Source organism: Perognathus longimembris, chromosome 24, assembly GCF_023159225.1.
Source record: "Perognathus longimembris pacificus isolate PPM17 chromosome 24, ASM2315922v1, whole genome shotgun sequence".
In the NCBI taxonomy this organism is placed as follows: Eukaryota; Metazoa; Chordata; class Mammalia; order Rodentia; family Heteromyidae; genus Perognathus; species Perognathus longimembris.
This window is the reverse complement of record NC_063184.1, coordinates 28,789,609-28,805,759: the sequence shown is the minus strand read 5'-3', so window position 1 is coordinate 28,805,759 and position 16,151 is coordinate 28,789,609. Positions and strand designations below refer to the sequence as shown.

The window sequence follows — 16,151 nt, the reverse complement described above, 5'->3', positions numbered from 1 at the left end:
TTCCCATTCCCAGTGCTAGCCATACATATACTTCTTCATGCCTGATACTTAACAAAAAGAAAATACAGAGTATATTAACTACACCTCATTTTTAAAAGGGCACATTTACTTTGTCAATCTTCTCTTAAGACATCAATTAAAATAACTTAAAGGGATACAAGTGGCAGGAAAGACTTATGTCAACCCTTTGAAAATTCACACTTTGGAAACAACTGTACAAGACAGGGTAACAAAGATAAATGCAAGCAACTTTATTAATGCACGCAGAATACATCACATGGGATGGTAACTCGAAGAAGTTGCTTAGAGCTCTGGCTTACATAGGGTCATCAACAAAGAAAAGTTTTTACAGAAGAAAGCAGTTTAGGCTTCCAGAGGTGGGGAGCAGTGGAACATGAGGTCGTGGGAAGAAAGCAGTGAAGTAAGGTTTACGAATTCTCCTGCCGCCATGTGTGAACTGGGAAAGATTCTCTTTAGTGGTGGCCTTCTGTTTGCCTTGTGGACATGAAGAGCAAAGTCACTTCTACAATGTTATGTCTTGCTTTTAGGCAACTAGGGGAAGGGCAGAGAGCTTTTCTCACTTTGCTGCTTCGTCAGCTCAAACATATTTACATCAAAGAGGCACATTTGGGGGTTAGGTGGTCTGGTTTCCTATACACCCCCTAGAAATATCACAAAAAAGCAATGAATTATAAGTAGACAATGTATGAGAACTCTTTTACAAAAGGATACATGACAGAAAAAGAAACAATGATCTTTATATACTATTTAGACATTAATTATAAACCATTGCAGTAAAAGCTTTCCGAACATTGGCAAGAAAAGCTGAAAAATGGTTGGTCTTCCTCACATTCTCTTGCAATTCTGCAAGGCACTCCAAGATGAGGAGCACTATCTGACACTTCGTAGTCTCTTGCTTCATTTAAATGTAAGGAAAACGTAAACGTAGTCTCAGGCTGCTTGGGGTCAATACCGGTGAATAGAAACTGCAATTTGCCACTAATTTCTAGTCCAAGTCGATCTTTATACACGTCTGCTGACATCTGCAGCCTCTTCAACCTCTCTTCATTAGCTTTGTTAGCAGTGGCAATAGCTTCTTTTTTCCTAGAATATCCTTCCTTAAGATCCTGGATGTTTGCTGTCAGTACTTCCAGCTCCTGCTTTTTGCCTTTGACTTCGGCCAACTTTAAGAGGTGCTCTTTTTTTTTTTTCCTGGATGCTCTTATTCTGCCTGCAGATCTGATTTTGATATTCCAGAAACATCTCGACCATTCTTTCTTCTTCTTTTAATGTCACAGACAGCTTTTCTGACAGTGCTTTAATGGAGTCCTTGTAGGCATCTCTCAGTCCCACCATCTGATAGGGAGTTTCACTCAGAGTATTTCGGAACGTACTCCCAAATTCACTTATGCTTTTATCAAAGTGTGCCAGCTCATCCTGTACCATTGTGTAAGACACTGGGCGCGACAGGCCTGAGCCCCTCCGTCTTCCCTCGACTGGATCAGCGCCACCTCCGGTCACCAGTTGGTGCCCACAACCCGCTTAGGCAACCACGCAAATTTCCCACTTCAAATCCATCTAAACACATTTTAAGACACAATTTTGCAGCTTTACACCAAGATTTTTATTCACTCCATCTAGAGTAAGAAGTGTGATTTGCATTTCTAACAAGTACATTTCTAGCAAGTGTTCATGGTCTGGACACCCCAGTCTGAGTAGCATGGCACAGATCTCAACTAGAGATGCTCTGTGTTCCCTCTACTTTGAAAAAGACTGTTCATAATTCAGGCCAAAAAAAAACCCATACTTATACTTATTCTATTGAATATGCTCATTTCACTGATAAAAAAAATTATTCTTGACCACTGTAACACATCTCTGAAGAATGATGTACAGAAAAAGGATTCTTGAACCATAGTAACTCTGATTTCAGTCCTCTCTCTGTCTCTGTGTCTCTCTGTCTCTGTCTCTGTCTCTCTCTGTGTCTCTGTCTCTGTTTCTGTCTCTCGCTGTCTCTCTCTCTGTCTCTCTCTGTCTCTCTCTCTGTCTCTCTCTGTCTCTCTCTGTCTCTCTCTCTCTCTCTCTCTCTCCAATACAGATCACTGCAACCAAATTAAAGACTGTACACCCTCACTGTCCAACCAAATTCTCTCATCTGGGAATTGAAAAATCTGAATGAGACACAGCCTGTGTAACTCATCCTTCTTCGGTCCTTTTACTTCTTCCAACAATCTTAGAAGATGCTAATATTCCTCTTAATCCCTTATTCTTTTTTTTTTTTTGCAGGTTTGCAGAATTGGTACAAATGTTTTTATTCATCAACTTTTTTTTTTTACAGAACTATTATTTTCATGCTTGTTTTTCAGTTTACCTACCAGATCCCAATAAAGGAGCAAGAATAGTGAATGCCAAAGAATATCAATAATAAAATCAGGCACCTCTTTTGCAAGTCCAATGGCCACCGTCTCCGTTCACTACTGTTTATTGTCTGTTGTGTGAAGATTATGCCTGGCATCTGGACGGAGTCCAGATGAGCATTCTGTTAGTATTGGTCCAGTGCCTACCATTGACAGAGCCATGGAGCCCAGGGCTCACACGTCAGCCCTTTCATGGGTGGGCAAGGAGAGTGGGAAGAGTAGCATGAAAATCCCTAGAGAAGAGGAAAGGTGTAGCCTGCCAGGAGCAGGAAAAAAGAGTGCTCTGCTCTAGTAACGCTAATGAGGCTTTGGTGTTTGGAAGAAAGCTTTTTACCTTGAGCTCACGATGTACAATTACAAGAGTAGTTGAACTAACCTCTGAGGAATCATTTGTCTATACTGAAGACTCCTGAAGACAAAACTGGTGTGATTCATCATCGCCACCATCAGAAGTTTCCATGATTTTTTTCCACTGCAAATGTCACCTAGATGAACACGATGTTAAGAAACAACATACCTTAGGCGTCTAAGTATCCCAGCCTGAAGTGTATCCTTCCCCTCCAATTTAATCTTTCCGCTGGTTGTTTAACTTTCTGAGGGTCCGAAATGAACATGATGAACTAGTCAGGGCTGGAAATGGCAAATACATTTGCTAGAACGAGGCATGGGAAGGAAGGGTCAGGAAGATCAAGGAAGAGGGGCAAGAAGCAGGTCTGTAGCTCTTCAGTCCCAAGGTCACTGCCCTCCCTTCCTTCTCGTCCCTCAGACACAGCCTTTTGTTCATAATGTGGGTAAGAAGATTAATTTGTAGCAGAAAAGGTATAAACCACTAAGTCTGATTTACTCAGGGCAGTAATGGGGTTTCAACTCAGGGCCTCCCACTGGCTATGAAAGCCACCCCTCCGCTACCTTTCGCTTTTTCACTTCTTGTTCAGCCGCAGACAATGGTCTTCCCACCACTACCTCTCACGTAGCCAGATTCTAGACACGTACCGCCACATCCGACTTGTTCTTTGCCCCAGCCTGGCCTCAAATGACGGTCCTCGCAATCTCTACTTTCTGAGTATCTTGGATTACAGGTGTCTGTCACCTCATTGGGCTTTTTTTTTGTTAACCACGCTGGGCTTTGAAGGAGAAATATTGACAGATCTCTGAAAACTTCCCCGTCAAGTATATGTCATTGACTACCTTCGCCTTTATGTGACCCTCAACCTAGATTTTCTCCCCCTTGCCTCCTCTCAAACATTTACTCCTTTCATTGCTTCCTGCTGAATTGTCATCAGTGAGACAAAAAGGAGGGAAGATTTGTTTGGGGTTTCCCAGAAACCCGGGCTATGACTTTCATCTGTGGTCTGCTGGCTCCATTGCTTTTAGCCTACAGGAAAGACAGAACATGAAGGACGGATGAAGGGCCTGGTGGAAGAGATCTGCGGCTCATGTCAGCCAGGAGGGAGAGAGAGGATGAACAAGAAAAGGCTAGAAGCAACATAGACCTTTCCAAGGCACAATGGTCCACTTCCTGGAAGGAGGCTCTGAGTCTCATCATTTCACCACCTTCTAATAGCCTATTCACATTTTAAATTCATCAGCGAGGGAAAAACAGAGTCTCCATGATCTAAGCATCTTCTGGCGATTGGGTACACCAAGTATGTCCCATGAGCCTTTTGTGGGGGACATGTTATGTCCAGCATCACAGAGCCAAAGAAGGCGGGCAATCTTTGTTTCCTTGGCTCTTGTCCTTGCCGTATGCCCACCCAGGCTTGAAACTTTGGGGCAGCCATCCTTCTGGTCAACTAGGAGTAGACAACATCGGCATCATCCACCTGGGAACTTTCTGGAAGTGTAAACCCTCTAGCCTTACCACAGAATTATTAGACCAGCCAACTCCAGGGGTGAGCCCCAGAAACACGTTCTGACAAGATCTCCCTGTGGCTCCATTGCCTACGAAGGTTTCAAAATCACTCCTCTGAGGAATCACAGTGAAGTCATGACTAAAAAGTCACTGCTGGCGGAAGACGCGGAGAGAGGTCTCCATGGTAGGAAGCTGCTTTCTGCACCAGAGCTGGTGAGTGCCTGGAAGGAGGAAGGTCGGCCGCCACCCCACCCTGTCGGCTCCCTTTGCCTCCCAAGGTAGCTCCAGTACCACTCACGACCACACCCTGGCCCCAAGCGCCTTTATGAAAAGAACTCTGAAGCTGTCCGTGGTTATTTCACCATTGCTTGAGATGTTATCTAAACGGGTGATACGAGATGGAAAGACAATAGATTTTTAGGCCCAGTGTTAGAGTTCGGATTTTGAATATCACCCAAAGGCTCATGGGTTGTAAGGCTTGCTTCTCAGCCTGTGGTGCTGTTGGGGTGTTATTGGTGGGACTTAGAGAGAAGTTAGGCCATTGGGGTTGTGACCTTGATTTGGATATTGACACCCCAACAATTTTGTCTCTCTGTCTCTCTCTCATTTCCTGGCCAGCATGGTGTTAAAAGGTTTTGCCCACCAAGATCTCCACCGTAATGTACTATGCCAACCATCACAGGTCCAGAATGACAGCACCACGTGACCGGGCACTTGAATGTGTGAGTCAAAATAAGCCTCTGCCTTTGTTGATTCTGTCAGGTATTTTTGTCACAGGGATAGAGAGCTTACTAACACACTCAGAAGAGAATTGTCCAAGATGATCACAAAGTATCTGAGCACAGACAGCAGGGAATGTGTAGGTATCGTGACAAAGGAGTGATTTGGTTCTGATTTATCCTCTAAATGTTCTATCTCCTTTGGGTGACTGGAAGGGGATCGCTGAGCAAATACATTCCAAAGATACGTCCAATGGCTTTAAGTTTTCACAGTGAGTCGTTGACAGATGATTTACTGCTGATTATTTGGCAAGCTATCATGGCCCAGAGTTTTGGGGATGTTTTCTGGTGCGGTCATGATCGAGGTCAAGCACTGAAAACCAAGTCACAAATGATAACATATAGCCTGCAGCCACAGGTGGGAAGAGAGGGTCAGGAGACAATGGAACGTGTGGGAGGCAGAGATGGAGAAACTCTGAGGCCCTCTTGGCCTAGAGTCTCCACTTACAAAACCAAGAACAAACATCCCGCAGTTTAGGCAATTCAGTGATCTGTTTCCTGGCCTGACCTTAATTGTTTTATGTTAAGAACTCTGTTGCAATCATAAAAGCAAGAGTAATTTGTAGGATTTTTTTTTCCCAATGAGGTTAAAAACATTCTGGTGGTCTTCTAGTATATTTCTTATGCTTTCACACATCCTTGATAATTTGGATTTGTTATGTAGTTCTGCACAAGAAATGACTGCAAAATTTGGTGACTTTAATTCAAGCAAAATTTATTATCTCCGTTTCTGAAGTGAGGAAATCAAGGCTTATTTTGTCTGGATTTTGAGGTAGATTTTTGTCTGTATTTTCTCATGAGGTTATAGTGGCACTAGAGGGAAATGCATAGCACAGTGTTCTCATATGAGAAAGGAAGTATCTCAACTCACTACAATGAGTTTACACAAGAGGGGGGTTATATCTGAAATAAGTATGAGAAAGTGAGTCATATGGAGAGGAACGGAACTCAACCAAACAGACAAACAATGGAGAAAAGCAATAAAGCAAAAAGCTGATTCTATGTGAAGATCAGCCACTCACGGTGTTTTATTAGAAAATAAATGGTAGAAAATACCCCTGAAAGATATCAGGAATAAACCTTGACATCATTTTAAAGGCCAAAGACATTTTGATGATGAAAGAAAATATTTTAAACCTTTTTCCACTAAAGTTAAAACTAGGATGAAATGGGTGAATGTTCTTGAAACACTCCAATTATCAAAGTTGCTTCAAGAAGTAACAGGTGACCTGAACATCTATTAAACTTGCAGTTTACAAAAATTCTTACCTGGTCCAGATAGCCTCATTCGTAAATTTTACAAATGAAACTTACAATGTCTGCGTTAGATCCTTTCACACTTACTATGCATGCACTTGACCTACAAGTCTCATGGCAAGGTGGCTCCACCCAGATTCCTATCTGCGAAGGCAGAAAGCAAAAAGAAAGGGAAAACAGGGCTGGGGTCTCTACCTCCAAGGCTATGTCCTCAGCACCTAACTTCCTTCTTTAGACCCCATGCCTAGTGGTTCTGTCATCTCCTAACAGTGCCAACAGGCCAGTGATTGAGCCTTTACCATATGGGCCTTTCGAGAACACTATAGCAACTAAAGCACCCAGCATGCGCTGCATTAAAGATGAGACAAGCTAAGACATGGAAGACCTTCAAATGTCCTTTAAATTCTAAGGATTCTAGGGAACTTGGAGAAACACATATTCATTTGGTCCCTTAGAGCAAATAAAAGCATGGCCCTGCTTCTCTAGAAGTTCACAGCGTAGGTGAGGGACCAGGAATGCTAGAAGTGGAAGTTAAACGCTAGCTGATACACTTTAATAACTGCTTTCCCAGAATGCTTTGAGTTCACACAGGGGCAGCAGGCACAGGCTAGGAGAGTCGGGAAAGCAGGCAAGGAAAGAAAGGAATAAGAATACTAAGACTCCAGAGTTCCAGTTTGCTAAATTAGAAACAGCCTTCCGTGATCAATTTAGCCACAAAAATGAATTCCAAAACAATGGCTCATGAGACGGCTCTTTGATGGAACTTAAGTTCTCTGTTCATTAGACACCTGGAGGGAATATGAACACTCTCCCAGAAGGAACGAGATAAGAAGCATCAACCCCCAGCACTCCTCTTGCGGGTAAGAGGAAATGACATTCCCTCCAACCGTGCTCAGCCTACGTGAGACCCCGCCATGCCTACTTAAACAATGATCCTGAGCCCTGGGTTCCAGTACTGGCATGAAAATAAATAAAGCCAATAATGTGTTAAATATAGTTAAGTAGTGTGTCATTGAAACTATTATAATAACCAGTAGGGATTAACTGAACATCTCCTATGAGCCAGACCTGACTCTTGTGGTTCAGACTCTCTCTCTTCCTTCTTTTTTTCCTTCTAAGAGACGTGAGGATACCTTCCACTGTCATCTGAGCTCCAAGAAGACACACGGGAAGTCCCCGTGGACAACTGTTTCTCTGACAGGTCACGTTGACAGGCTCTAAATCACATTTGTCAGCGCATGTGTCCACATCAGAAGGTAATTATGGACCAGCACAGGCCCTGGGACCCCAGTGGCCTTTGTCACCTCCATCCCAAGTTAAATCACGGCTGACTCACCAATCACCAGCCTCAAGGCACAGGGAAGCTTTATGAGAAAGTGTTGACAACAGTGTCCGGTCCCCAGGGGAAGGGGGGGGTGGCTTGGTGACAGGGGAGGGGCGTGGCTCCTCCTTTTTTCTCCTCTGCTGCCTTCCATCCTACAAAGATGCTCTTCGTCCTGGTCCCTTCACTCTCGGGCTGTCTGTTCTGCCGCTGCTGGATTGCTTTCCATTTCCTGGCTGCTCCTTAGGAAGGAGCGGTTGGACATCTATTTACCCTCTGGGAACGCTGCAGTGGCGAAAGGACTGGACAGCACATCCCACCAGTCCGTTGCTAACCCACACTTGTCGGAGGCCCCAGACCACTGTGGCTGCTCCTAGAGAAGCACAGCTGCCTAGTCCCGTCTTGACCACATGACCAGAACCCCACGGCAAAGAGGCCCTGGAAATGCTCCCTGTGAAGCTGGGTGGTGGATTGCCATGATGTCATCTCTGCTGTATGGACGCCAGTGGCTACAACTGTCTTCCTGTGACACACAGATTATCGGAAAGATCCCCTTGGGGCAAAGTGCATGACCATTTCATGAAGAATGTGTACAGCCTCTTTGCCTAAAGGAAGACGACTTTACACAGAGAACAGCACTGCAAGTAAGTCCAAGAGAGAGGCGGGATGAGGAAGGAAGAGAAGCAAGAAGTGATAAGGAGAAGTGTGTGTGTGCATGCGTGTACCTGCATGTGCATGCGTGTGCATGCGTGCCGGTGCTAGGGCTTGAACTCAGAGTCTGGGTGCTGCCCTTTGTAGCTTGTTTTGCTCAAGGCTAGCCTTCTACAGTTTGACCCACAACTCTATTTCTGGGTGGATTTTTTTCGTGGTTAATTGGAGATAAGGATCTCATAGACTTTCTTGCCTGGGCTGGCTTCAAACCCGGATCCTTAGAGCCCAGGCTCCTGAGTAGTTAGGATTACCAGTGTGAGCCACCAGTACCTGGCTTCGTCGTTTCCTTTTATTAACAGTTATTTTTACCCCAAGAAGACAAGCGAGGCTCCCTGACTTCCATCCCTTCCCACTGGGACATGCCTCCCCAAAGCCCTTTTCTCTCCAAGACTGGCAGTAATAACACACATTCCAGCCACTTAATCCCAGCGATGATATAGGGTTAATGAGAGGGAGAAAAAGCCTTTGAGCTTGGATCAAAGGTGGAGGGTAAGTACAACATTTTATCATAAACAATAATAATGGGCCTTATGTTCTTGGTGCCTGAGGAGCAAACCATTCTCCTTTTGGCCTTCGTTAATAGGTGGACCCAAGAGTGCTAATTAGTGTAAATAGTGCAATGCTGAATGGCCCCTCAGGGGCTAAAGGAGTGAATCCATCTCCACGAGATGACTCATCTGCCCCTCCCTTCCTACACTAGGCTCCTGTCCATTGTTATTAGTGTTTTAAAAGAAAACTTTATTCCCCGTACAGGTCTATGGAGCCCCGTCTGGCCGCTTCCAGTTTGATTCGTGGAATAGGAGGGATCTGAGTGTGTTACTGGAATCATGACTTCTATTTGAATGCATATTCTTGCTTGGTTGGTGGGACGAGCCACCATTCCAATCACCGTGGCACTTATAGTCAGCTCTAGAATATTCTAGATCATTGTGGACATTTTCTTCCGTGGTGCACAGGAAGTCTGTTCTGTTTAGATGCTCTGACATCTTTGCCTCTCGGTGGATGTCAAACACTCCCAGTTCTGGAACTCAAAACTTCCCACAGTACAGAAGCCACCAAGAACCCAGTAAGTCACTTTGATCCTGACCTCGCCTGACTAATCTGGTTTAACCAAGATGGTGTGGTAGGCAAATAGGCACTTCAGGCCTGGTGGTGGTGATCATAGAAGTTTTCCCCGTGTTTCCTAACTTGGGACACTCACCCTTGGGCTCTATTCTGCTCCCATTTCCATCATCAGCCCTGGTATTAATGTAAGGTGGAAGAGAGGAACCTGAGGCACATGGTTTTCCAATAAACATACGAGAAGTGGCACCTGCTGTTTCTAACATTTTGTGGAAGGTGGAGACCAGCGAAGGCTGTGTTGAACTTCACCAGGCAGAGGAAGTCATTTAGGCAACCAATTAATCCTCACGTTAATAGTTGGAGTGGAAAGCCCAGAAAAGCGGCTTTGTTAAAGATCACACCTATTCAAGACCCTTGCACTAATAAATATGAACTGAGGGGAAGGAAAATACTTAACGTTAACTCCAGTCGATTAAGGTTTCTTCAGATCTAATAGAAAAAAATCACATTAGGCTAACACACCAACTTTACCCAAATCAAATTGAAAGATGACTTTCTCCAAACAACTGTATAAGCCCTTGTCTAACACGGAGCTGAATTTTTATTTTTCTTCAAGAGAAACGGATGTGCTAGAGGAACCATCAGACATTCAGGTAAATGCAAAAGCCAGGGGCAGGCAGACGTAGTTGAGAATGGATTTCCAAGTCTGTTGCTGTTAGTTTGATGTACTCCACAGCAACTTGTACTCCTGACACCAGGAAATCAAGAAACTTCTCCTTCCAGGTGACTTCTAGAACAAGCAATTCCCCTCCCAACTCACCCTAAAGTGCTCATGCTGAATTCTGAGAGGCAGAGGTTGTCACCAAGCCTGGCATGGGATCGATGACCAGGTAAGGAAGGAGCTGGGTAACCAGCTGGAGAAATGCCTCTGGGTCACTGATAGCTGGAGCGCAAGAAGGCGCCATACCTCCTGTGTCTTCCACAGATGATCCAGAGGCATGGCTCGCCTACAATGACATGTTGAATAGAAGCCCCTTCATTCAGTCACTTAAAGATAATAAAATAAAAATCTGACAAAGTCAACGGAGGTGAAACAGGACTCGGGCAACCGCTGAGCTCTCTCTCCCCAACTATTCCTTCCCTACTCAGAGCAAATGAAGAGGGAAGAATAAAGGAATGTGAACAGCTATTAATTGAAAAGGAAAAAAAAAAAACGCGTCAGGAAAGTTTCCAAGAATAATTTTACCCTGGCCAAAAGAAGGGGGGAAAAAAAGGAGCAGGGAATTAGAAGTTCTTTTGACTGGAACACAAAGCTTCAGATACAAGAGTTGGTGAAGAAGCCATTGAATACACATGAATGAAAGAGCAAATCACATCAACATTTTAAACTGTGTTTTTTTTCCTTTATTTCATTTAACTTTCTAGATCCTGAGACAGTTCTTTTACATTTTTCAGAGTGTTAGTGGACTCTTGGAGAGGACAATCTTTCAGGAACTCTAAAAGAATCAACTGTGACTGGCTGCAACCTTTCATGAAGAATTTGAACCCAGAAGTGTACGTGTCTGGCTTATATTTAAGAGAACTGGAAAAAAAATTACTTTTTGAAAGTTTTTTCCTTCGTTATACAACACCTACAAAACTTCTGTGGTTCTCTGCTATTAAATATTTGGTACGCATTACTCTTCTACAAAATCTGGTATATTGTCAGCTTTCACTTTACTGTACTTTAGGAATATTAGGATAGGCAGTGGCTCACACGTATGATTTCAGCTACTCGGGAGATCAGAAAGATTGTGGTTCAAGGCCAGCCCAGGCAAACCGTTAGCAAGACTCCTTATGGACCAACAAGCCAAGTGAAGGGCTAAGTCTGTGGTAGGCTGCAGTAATCCCAGCTATGTGTCAAGGTGTAGGTAAGGGGATCACAGTCCAGGGCCCAGCCCAGGCCAAAACATGGGAACGGATCTGAATAGTAACAAAGCATGAAAGGACTCAAACGGGAGAATACCGGCCTAGTAAGCATGAGGCTTTAAGTAGTCCCCCCCCCCCAACCCTCACCGCCCCAAAACGCTATTAAAATAAAAGTGAGCAATAATCAGAGGAGCATACTTCAGATGCATAGCTGCATGCATGTGTATACTAAAAGAGTCTCGATTGAATTCCCAAGGTATTGTGTAGCGGGCGATGGCAGGTTACCTGGCCCATGCTTCACAAATATCGATTAGCTGAGAAGACCTTCTAGTTGAAAGTCAAGAGACTCCAAATTATGTGTTTCCATAGAAACAGATAATCCTCTAAGAGGATTAGCTTCCCTGCTCAATTCTTTCTTGAAATGAGGTCACATGGTAAGATTTAATTCACAGACTGATTTTGATCAAACTCATAAGGAACTTCGAAAGTTAAGTGCTAGATGGGCTTTTCCAAGTAGAAGACAGTGGTACTTGGTAGAGACGGAGAGCACCAACTCATCTTTAAATTTAAAAATAATAATAATAAAAGAAAAGAAAGTAAGCCGGACTCCAGTGGCTCACACCTGTAAGCCTCACAACTCAAGAGGCTGAGAGCTGAGGATCATCATTCTAAGCCAGCCCCAAAAAGGAAAGTCTGTGGGCTCTTATCAGTTACCCAACAACAACAGCAACAACGAACAGAAGTGGAGCTGTGGCTCGAGTCATAGAGTGCTAGCTTTGAGTACCTAAGCCCAGGGACAGCACCCAAGTCCTGAGTCCAAGCCCCAGAACCAGCACACACACACACACACACACACACAACACACACACACACACACACAGTTTGAATATGAATGTTAATACAATTGGGCACTCTAGACCTACCATGGATGATCAAACATACATTTTGTTTACTTTACTTGATATTTACTGCATTAAGATTTGTAAAAGCTAAAGTTGCCTTTCATGAAAACCATCTACAGCAAACTGTCCAAGCAGAAAGGAGCCAGCCCGGGGACCCAGGGAAATTTCCCAGAAGACAATTTTCTGGGTTGTCCTTACCTTCACTCCGTGTACTGGTTCCCAAGTTTGGTTTTAGCAATATGCCTTCTCTAAAGCTTAACACTGTCCACAGCAGCTTTATTATTCTACAACTTTTAGACACCTACCTTTTTCAATGTATTTTTGACAGAGACCTGAGATCAGATTATTTAATAATGAAATAAAACTTTGGAAACTCTCCTAAGTCCTGTATTTTTGGGTAAAAAGCCAACAGTAAGAAATTTGTACCTAAATATTGTATGAATTAAGAGTTGGTCTCTTTCACTGTACTGAATGTTGAGCCCTACTTTGGCGACAGCCCCGTTCTAAATGAATGAATATCTTAAGAAAGAGAAAAACAATTGTTTCTTTTTTTTTTCCTTAACAAAGATAAAAGCTCTTTCTACTCCTTGCTTTTCCTTTTAGATTCCCTTAGGAAGAAATCTAGTGAAAGCTGAACCTCAAAGAGAACAATTAGTTTGCCAAAGGAATGTGATTGGTCAGTTTGCCAATCTGCTGTGGAAGGGAATAATACTGTCTTCTCGCTGTCATAAATGTAATTTTGGCCTCTTGGATCCTTCTAACCGCCCTTGAGTTCTTTAAGGAGTGTGTGGAAGGCTTTATAAGTACCAAAGTACCAACACCAATGGACAGTATCAATGATAAGTAAGAATTCCTATTTTTTTTTTCCAACGGGAACTCAGTGAGGAGTTAGGAAAAGGAGCTATCTGTCATCATTCTGTGTTCTAACACAACCTGGGAAATCAATACGCAAATGACTGAGCTTAGCTAGTTCATGCGAAGTTCCGGCAGCTTTAAATTGGGAACTATGTTCACATGTCCATACAGATGAAGCTAAGAAGCATTGGGAAAGGAAGCTGGGCACGTGTGGCTCAGGCCCGTCATCCTAGCTACTAAGGAGACTGAGATCTGAGGATCACGATTTGAAGCCAGCCTCACACACAAAAGCTAAGGGTCTGATGCCAGGCCTTGAGTTCAAGCCCCAGGACCAGCACCTCCTCCCTACCCCCCCCACCCCCAAAAGCCATGGAGATCCAAGAGCAGATGGTGCGTTTATAAAAGTAAATATGCTTCGTGAGAAGAGAAAGTTTGGCACCAAAGAGCATGGGGTTGGAGTTCGAGTCTCTACGAGGGGGAAGAACAGTACCATACTTAAAGTGTCTAAGTAAAAAGCAAAGACAGGAAGAGCAGGGAGCACTGAGGACCACCGCGCTCCCTCCGTGGCTGGGAGAAGGTGAAGGCAGCTTCGTCAGGGTCTCGGGGACAGCCAGTGTGACGGAATGCGCACTTAGCAAACCATGTGCAGAGCAGGAAGAAATGACTCGGGAACGCACCTCCTGGAGGGGAAGGGTGTTCGTATAAAGGGCTCCATCCCCAACTCCATCTTCCCATGGGCAGTTACGACCATCTTCTTCATATATGGAAGAACACTGAAACTCGGGAGAAGAACAAGGAAGTGGGGAAACGGCTAATTCCAAACAAGGGTCATGGATGATGCGGGATATTCTTTTGTAAGGAAAAGGATAAACTTGGGGATTTTTTCCAGTGAAATAAAACTACTCCACTCCACAATTGACAACTAATGATCACTCTCCATGTTGTACTATTTTTACGTATTTTATGTGGAAGGAATTGTCTCTACCTTCTAAGTCAGTGAAAGAGATAAGGTTCAAGTTATGATTAGTGATCTTGCTAGATGAGGTGGAAATGGACTAAGGAAGTGATTTTTTCACAGAGTCTCCATATCCTGAGCTTGACTAATGTGGATTGAGGTGGTATATGCCAGCTGTTATAAATAAGGTTTTAGTTTCAAGCGTCCTTAATTGCCCCAGGAGCTCCTAAAAGGATGAGAAAGTCACTTTTCTATAGCTGTAATAAAATATTGCAGATGTTCACCTTGTAAGGAAGATAGGGTTGTTGGGTTTTTTTTGTAGTATCAAAGGTTTGAAGTTCATGCTTGATTGACCCAGTTGCTTTGGGGCCTGTGGGGAGATTACATATCATGGCGGGGCGTGAGTGATGGATAAATCTCCTCACCTCATGGGGGCTAGGTAGCAAGGAAAGAAAGAAGAACATCACCACAACCACAGAACAAGCAGAGCTCCATAATCCTCTGCAATGCACCCCTTCAGAGCCCAGTAAGGAGCTAGGATCTCCCAGGAGATCTGCCTCCTCCCGCCTGCCAGTTCCCCCTATTTCTTTGTCCCCTTAAACCCATGTCCCATGCACTGCCCCCCACTCTTCTTCCCCAACATGAGTTTGTGGGTTCAGTGCATATCAGTCCTTCAAGGTGGTATTTTGGTTCACTTTTACCGTCACTTCTACTTGGTCTCAATCTATGCTCCGAAAGCTAAGTCTCCATCGTTCGCAAGCTCTCTGATGCCCAGTTGTCTGTCTTACGCCTTCGTGTGTGCAGCTCAGGAAATGACCCAGCATTTAGATCCTGCAGAAATAGGAGCCAGTCTGCCTCTGGGCTCCTCCTCAGCTCAGTGTGAACTGCCCTGTTCCTCTGTGTGGCTTCCTTGGGACCCACTGTGTCAAGCACATGACATGGCCAGCCCCTCCTCTGTGACCACCAGGCAGGAACCCAATGGCCTCCCGCACACACCCATACTGTACTTTTGGGGAAACACGCAATTCCCTTTGTTACTGGCCCAGGAATTTGTCCTACTGTCTACATTTTATTCCCACTAATTAACTGGTTCAGTGCAATAGATCACCAGTTGGGATGACAATATAGGTTAGTTTGCCCCTTTGATCCTTAGGAAGAATAAAGACCAAGGAAGAACCGAATATCTGCATGGAAGTTTATGATACATAAATTAGTGAGCAAGAGATGAACATCAACTGCCAACCATGTTCACAGCAGAGCAGGGGGAAATTTGCAGACTGAGTTCCAACTCCAGAATTGAAAAAAAGATAAGGCAAAAAAGAAAAACCAAATCCTTTGTGCTGCCTTTGGTAAAAACTACATGGGGGCAGGAGGAGGGAGTCTGAGTGTCTGTGACAGTATTTAGTAGCTCTCCCTCAACTAAGCTTGCTGGGCAGTGGTTTGCTGGTGGCTTGCTTCTTTTGTAAAGCTGCATCTCTTCAGATAACTGCCTCTCCTAGAGCTCCCCCGGCCCCCGACTTTGGAAATCCCAGAACTTTTCTCTCTTCCCTGGAGGTCGTGGACCAAAGAGACGTATATGAGTCTGCGAATTCGTTTGCTGAGAATTACACGGCCTCAGGGAAACAGATGGCTTTTCTCTATGGACAGCCTACACCTAAAAAAAAAAAAAATCAGCATTGTCATAAAAAAAAACAACCCTGAAATCAGGACATGCACATTTCTCATAACATAAAATAGAATTATTCCACATGTAAATCACTCGGCTCCCATCTGGTTTGCATAAATGGCAGCGGTTGAGAAATGAAGCCGAGGAAGGGGTAGGAAGTTAAATGGACATTCTACCTCTCCTGGCTCTCCAGAGGAATACACTATCATCCAAGGTTCCTCCCCATGGCAAAGAAAACAGCCCTCCGCCAGTCCCCTCCACACTGAGAAGCAGTGCGGCGCGAGATTCCCACAATCCAACTAGAGAGGGCTCCTCTCCGCGTGCTAACTTTAAAATAGCCTCACAGAAATATTTAATAGGAAGGTTTAGGTTCACACACAGGCAAGAAAGGATCCCTCGTGTGGTCTGAACAAACGGCTCCAATGTTTTGTATTTTAATTTCTTAACTTCTTTCCTTTTCTTTGTC

General features: G+C 44.2%; 1 pseudogene; it reads right to left on the bottom strand.

Annotated features, from left to right (window-relative positions):
• Positions 1-227: 227 nt before the first annotated feature.
• Positions 228-1,458, bottom strand: LOC125341548 (annotated as a pseudogene).
• Positions 1,459-16,151: the final 14,693 nt, after the last annotated feature.